A 7333-nucleotide genomic window follows, 5' to 3' on the forward strand; every position below is an offset into this window, starting at 1 on the left:
TGTTGATTTTGATGTTTCACGATGCCAAAGCCAAAAACAGATGGAGATTAAGGTTAAGGAAGATGAATGGAATAGCTAGTTTAGCTTCAGCACGATCCAGATGCAAGAATTATCAAATCACCATTGATGAGCAAGCCTTGAACAGTCCACGATCTTGAGGTTTTTGGCGCCAATTCAGCAAAACAGAGGGAGATTGAGGCTTGTGGAGAGTGAATCCAAGAAGAATCAGCAAAAATGATGAAGAATTGATGAAGTTTTGATCAAAAATGCTTGATGAGATTGAGAGTTTTGAGAAAATGGAGGGAAAGTTTGTTATGGATCTTGAGAATTGTGATTGTGATTAGCATTTTCTGTTACAGTTAACCATTTATACCTCACACTAATCCATCTCTTAATCTCAATTATCCAAAATTTGGAAGATTAGTGTAATTGCATTTTTAGGTGCTATGTCAAAAATGACCTTGCCAAATATTGCAATGTGACAGCTCATGACAGTTCACACAACTTCTAAATGGTATTTGGAGTGTGTTGGAATGGTTCTCATGTTCAAATTCCAAGTATTACTCAAAATCACATATTCACACCAAAAATGCACTTAAGTCCACTTGAAATTTGACTTTTTGCATTGACCATTTTTGATGAATTTGGACCATACACCATGAAAGTACATGTGAAATGGGGTTTGCTCATAAAAAGATCACTCAATTTGGACATTCCATGTGAAGTTATGCCACTTTGATTATAGGTATTTTTGGAAAATGAATGGACCATAACTTGTCAACCATACATGGGAATTTCAAGTTCTTGGACTTTTTGGAAAGGTGAGAGCAAGATCTACAACTTTCATGTTGAACAAATTTTCATTTGAAGCTTTTTTGGACATGTAATTTTGTGGTGAAAAACTTTCCATTTTTGGAAACTTCCATTACAAGTCACTTTCCATTTTTGGAAACTTTTTGTCTGATTTTATTTTCTTCATTCTTGGGCTTTGACATGTCAAATGAAACTTGTTTCAACATGAATGAAGTGTATCCAACTCTCTCCCACCTCCAAATCCATAAAATCAAGCACAGTTGACCACAGTTGACTTTTCAACTGATAGATGAATTTGGCAATGCACTGATCAATCTGAGCCCCAATCTTCTGATGAAATGGCTCAAGGATGAAACCCTAGCCTCCATAAGCTCAATAAAACCATATGATGATCCCCATATCCATTGTAGACCCCATCTCCTTGCTATGCCCTGATTGGCCCAATGCAACTGATTAGGGCTGACTAGTGGTCAAAACCCTAATCCCAAGGTATCTGATCAATCTTCTGAATCTCTTGGATGATATCAAAACCATGATGATGATGATGTATCATTTCAACCAAGATCAAGCTCAATCTCCTTGAGAATCATGAAACCCTAATTTGAACCACCACCCTCAGACAGTTAGTGATCCAGTCCAATGAAACCCTAGCTTGCATCATGACCTCTTCATCTTCTGATCAAGACTTATGAGGATGACTTGCACAATGTAACCACATGATATGCAATATGCAATGCCTAATGACCTAAAAATGATATATAATACATTAAGCTAGTCCCAAGAGAGGAGGGCAAATTTTAAGGTGTTACATACATATTTGATGATTGGCCTATATTAGTGAATAATATATTGTATGAATGTGTATGTATACCATTATCAAATTGTGAATGATTTATGGTTATGGATGTGTATATGTAATCGTAATTGATGTGTTGTGATGAATGTGTATATGTACCAATTATGAGTCATGGTGATATGTGGGATGTTAAGACGGTATATAGATGGTCTTAATTGCATATGTGTTGGTATGTGTGCATTCATTCATAGCATGGTTGACTTCATTGTGGAAGTGGTTAAGCGGTGGTCCTTCATTGGAAACAGACGTAGCATACGTTAATCCTTAAGTGGGATTAGGCGTAGTATTAAGCGGTGATCCTTCATTGGAAACAGACGTAGCAGACGTTAATCCTTAATTGGGATTAGGCGTAGTATTAAGCGGTGATCCTTAATTGGAAACAGACGTAGGGCTTTGGTCTTGTCCGGATCGGAAGCGTGGCTTGGATTCTAGATATTGAATCGGAAAGCGGTGAAACTTTGAGTTCACATTGAGGTACCACATGCATAGAGTCACATTGTCTTGCATTGAGTCGTCTATAGTTATGTGATCATTGAATGCGTGTGTTGATGGGGATGCGATGCATGTTTGAAATGTGTGAGATGATTGGTGGTTAATATTATTGATGTGATTATACAAAGTGTGATGAATTCTTGAATCGTTGTTTTTAATTCATTGTGCCTTATTATGCTATTTCATAATGATTGGAATTCTCACCCTTTCTGTTTGAATGTTACCTTTACATGGGTATCATGCAGATACTACGGAGTATGATTGCTGGAGTAGGTGGACGGTAGCTCGCTCAAGATTAGCTGGAGAGTTTCTGTATTTAGTTTGAAATTAGGTAATGAGTCAATGCTCTGGTCATGTAACACTGGGTAGATTAGTGGTATTGAACTCCTATTTTATTTTGATATGCTTTATGTCATTAATTGTTTTATTTTGTTTGGAGTGATTATTGAGAGATGATCATGGTATGGGACATGGATCATTTTATGAAATACATGAGTATTCTTTATTTTCCGCTGCGAACGCATATTGCTTGAATATTCATGATGAGTGAAATGTGTTATTTTGAATGACCAGGTGTGTTGTTGGTTTTTTGAAAGTTTTAAGTTTCGAAAACGTCGATGTGACGCCCTTTTCTTTATATGCGTGCTTATTTACTCTGATTATATGCTAAATAATTTGGGGTAGAAAAAGGGGTGTTACAATAGTGGTATCAGAGCATGGTCGACCAGTTGGTCAATAGTAGTAGGTTTTCCGTGGTATTTGATTTGTGTATCTGACACGATCGATACTGTTTGTTTGATGTTTCGGGTTGTTTAGGACAATGGTTGCAGGCAGGAATGACGATGCCATTGCTGAGGCGCTGAGGATGCTGGCTGAATCCATGGGTCAGATCCATCAAGCAAATGTCCATCAAGCGAATGCGAATGCCGGTAACAAAAAGGGAGATGATGATGAGTTCCGTGCTTTGGGGAGATTCCAACGGAACAATCCTCCTATCTTTGAGGGTGAGCATGCACCTGAGAAAGCTCAAGCTTGGCTGAAAGCAATTGAGAAGATCTTCAGAGTCATGAACTGTACTGATGCTCAGAAAGTGCAGTTTGGTACCCATATGCTTGAGAAGGAAGCTGAAGATTGGTGGAATAACACTCTTCAGAGGTTCGAAGAAGACAACATTGAAGTTACTTGGACTCTTTTCCGTGATACCTTCTTGGAGAACTATTTCCCAGAAGATTGTCGTGGGAAGAAAGAAGTGGAGTTCCTTGAATTGAAGCAAGGAAATGGTACCGTTGCTGATTATGCTGCTAGATTTCAGGAGCTTATCAAGTATTGCCCTCATTACAATACTGCTAATGCTGAGAGATCTAAATGTTTGAAGTTTGTGAATGGCTTGAGACATGATATCAAGAAGGCCATTGGTTACCAACAGATTACTCGTTTTATAGAATTGGTTAACAAGAGCCGAATTTATGACGAGGATAGTAGGGAGAGTGCTTCTGTCTACAAGAGTCTGAAGGGGAAAAACCAAGATCGGGGAAAACCATATGATGACAAGAGGAGACAATCTAGCGTTGGCAAGAAGCCAAGTGGGGGAGTATCTTCTATTCCACTTAAGTGCTTCAAATGTGGTGTGGAAGGCCATCGTGCTACGGAGTGTAGTAGAGATTCTGGGAAGTGTTTCAATTGTGGCAGGATGGGTCACAGAGCAAACCAGTGTAGGGTTGCGAACGTAACTTGTTTCAACTGTGGTGAGAAAGGTCACATTAGTTCGCAATGTGATAAGCCGAAGAAGGAGCAAGTGAAGGGAAAGGTGTTTGCATTGTCTGGTGTGGAGACCACTACCGATGATAGACTAATCCAAGGTACGTGCTTTATTAATGGTACACCTTTGATTGCCATTATTGATACCGGTGCAACACATTCTTTCATTTCTTTGGATTGTGCTAAGAGGCTGAATCTCATATTATCTGATATGCGTAGAAGTATGATTATTGATACACCTGCTATGGGTTCTGTTTCTACTTCCTATGTGTGTTTGAATTGTCCGTTGAGTATATTTGGTAGGGGTTTTGGAATTGATTTAGTTTGTCTTCCGTTAGAGCAACTCGACGTGATTTTGGGTATGAATTGGTTAAAAGTTAATCGGGTGTATATTAACTGTTTCGAGAAGACGGTTAATTTTCCTGAGGTCGATGCTAAGGAAGATTGGTGTGTGTCTGCTAAGCAAGTTGATGAATCGGTGCAAGATGGTGCCGAGTTGTTTATGTTGTTGGCAACTTTGGATATTCGGGAGAAGAGGACGATCGAAGAACTGCCAATAGTTTGTGAATTTGCGGAGGTATTTCCGGAAGATATAAGTGATTTACCGCCGGAACGAGAGGTCGAGTTTTCGATTGATTTAGTTCCTGGAACTAGTCCTGTATCGATGGCTCCCTATCGAATGTCCGCTTCTGAGTTGAAAGAGTTGAAGAGTCAACTTGAAGACTTACTCGAGAAGAAGTTTATTCGTCCTAGTGTGTCGCCGTGGGGTGCACCTGTGCTATTGGTCAAGAAGAAAGAAGGTTCTATGAGATTATGTGTTGATTATAGACAACTGAATAAAGTGACGATTAAGAACAAATATCCACTCCCGAGGATTGACGATCTGATGGATCAGCTGGTTGGAGCTTGTGTGTTTAGCAAAATTGATTTGAGGTCTGGGTATCATCAAATTCGTGTAAAGGCTGAGGATATTCAGAAGACTGCTTTTAGGACAAGGTACGGTCACTACGAGTACTCCGTAATGCCTTTTGGGGTGACGAATGCACCTGGTGTATTTATGGAGTATATGAATAGAATCTTTCATGATTATCTGGATAAGTTTGTAGTTGTGTTCATCGATGATATATTGATTTATTCCAAGGGCGAAGAGGAGCATGCAGAGCATTTGAAAGTTGTGTTATCAGTGTTGAAAGAGAGGAAGTTGTTTGCTAAACTCTCTAAATGTGAATTTTGGTTGAGCAAAGTAAGTTTTCTTGGACATGTGATTTCGAGCGGTGGGATTTCTGTGGATCCTACGAAGATCGAAGTTGTATCTCAGTGGGAAGCTCCTAAGTCTGTTGCTGAGATTCGAAGTTTCCTTGGTTTGGCTGGTTATTATAGGAAGTTCATTGAGGGATTTTCTAAGTTGTCGTTACCGTTGACGCAGTTGACTAGGAAGGGTCAAGCTTTCATTTGGACTTCGCAGTGTGAAGCGAATTTTCAAGAGCTTAAGAGAAGATTGACTACGGCTCCTATTTTGATTTTACCGGATCCGTTAGAAACCTTCGTCGTGTATTGTGATGCTTCTTTGTTGGGTTTGGGAGGTGTTCTGATGCAAAAGGGGCAAGTGGTAGCTTATGCTTCAAGGCAACTCAAAGTTCATGAGAAGAATTATCCGACGCATGATTTAGAGTTGGCCGCCGTTGTGTTTGTGTTGAAGCTTTGGAGACATTACTTGTTTGGATCGAGGTTTGACGTGTTTAGTGATCACAAGAGTTTGAAGTACTTGTTCGATCAGAAGGAATTGAATATGAGGCAAAGGAGATGGTTGGAATTCTTGAAGGATTATGACTTTGGTTTGAACTATCATCCTAGGAAGGCGAATGTTGTAGCCGATGCATTGAGTAGGAAGTCATTGCAAATGTCTATGTTGATGATGCGAGAGTTTGAATTGTTGGAGCAATTTAGGGATTTAAGTTTGGTTTGTGAAGCGACGTCTTCGTGTGTTAAGCTTGGGACGTTGAAGCTTACGTGTGACATTCTTGACGAGATTAGAGAAGGTCAGAGGTCAGATTTGAAGTTAGTCGATGTTATGACATTGATTAACCAAGGTAAAGGTGGTGACTTTCGGATTGATGAGAATGGTATCATGAGGTGTCGTGATCGAGTGTGTGTTCCGAATGGTATAGATTTGAGAAAGAGGATTCTTGAGGAAGGGCATAGAAGTGCTCTGAGTATTCATCCTGGTGCTACTAAGATGTATCAAGACTTGAGGAAGATGTTTTGGTGGCAAGGTATGAAGAAGGATGTAGCGGAATTTGTGTATTCATGTTTGACTTGTCAAAAGTCAAAGATTGAACATCAAAACTCGTCTGGTTTGATGCAATCGTTATCTATTCCCGAGTGGAAGTGGGATAGTATCTCTATGGATTTTGTTTCGGGCTTACCAAGAACATCGAGTAATTGTGAGGCGATTTGGGTCGTTGTGGACAGACTGACGAAGTGTGCTCATTTTATTCCGATGAGAATGGATTATTCGATGGAGAGACTTGCTAAGTTGTACGTCGAGAGAATTGTGTGTTTGCATGGTATACCGTCGAGTATTGTTTCGGATAGAGATCCGAGGTTCACTTCGAGATTTTGGGAAGGTTTGCAAAGTGCTTTGGGTACGAAGTTGCGTTTGAGTTCAGCATATCATCCGCAAACTGATGGTCAAACGGAGAGGACTATTCAGTCACTTGAAGATCTTTTGAGGTATTGTGTTTTGGAACAAGGAGGAAATTGGGATAGTTTCTTGCCTTTAATCGAGTTTACATATAATAACAGTTTCCATTCGAGTATTGGAATGGCACCGTTTGAGGCCCTTTATGGCAGGAGGTGTAGAACTCCTTTATGTTGGTACGAATCGGGAGAGAGTGCTGTGGTTGGACCCGAGTTGATTCAAGAGACTACAGATAAGATTAAGATGATTCAAGGGAAGATGAAGGCTTCTCAGATTCGTCAAAAGAGTTATCATGATAAGAGGAGGAAAGCTCTTGAGTTTGAGAAAGATGAGCATGTGTTTCTTTGAGTTACGCCAATAACGGGTGTTGGTAGAGCTTTGAAGTCGCGTAAGTTGACGCCGCGTTTCATTGGTCCTTATCAGATTTCCGAGAGGATAGGTGAAGTGGCATATCGGATTGCATTACCACCATCACTTTCTAATCTTCATGATGTATTCCATGTGTCTCAATTGAGGAAGTACATTGTGGATCCATCGCATGTCGTTCCATTAGATGATGTGCAAGTACGGGATAATTTGACGGTTCATACATCACCTGTGCGGATTGAAGATCGAGAAGTGAAGAAGCGTTGGGGTAAGGAGATTGCTTTGGTAAAAGTGATATGGGGCGGAGTCGCCAATGGAAATATTACGTGGGAACTCGAGGATAAAAT

The sequence above is a fragment of the Lathyrus oleraceus genome, chromosome 1 (genome assembly GCF_024323335.1).
Source record: "Lathyrus oleraceus cultivar Zhongwan6 chromosome 1, CAAS_Psat_ZW6_1.0, whole genome shotgun sequence".
In the NCBI taxonomy this organism is placed as follows: domain Eukaryota; kingdom Viridiplantae; phylum Streptophyta; class Magnoliopsida; order Fabales; family Fabaceae; genus Lathyrus; species Lathyrus oleraceus.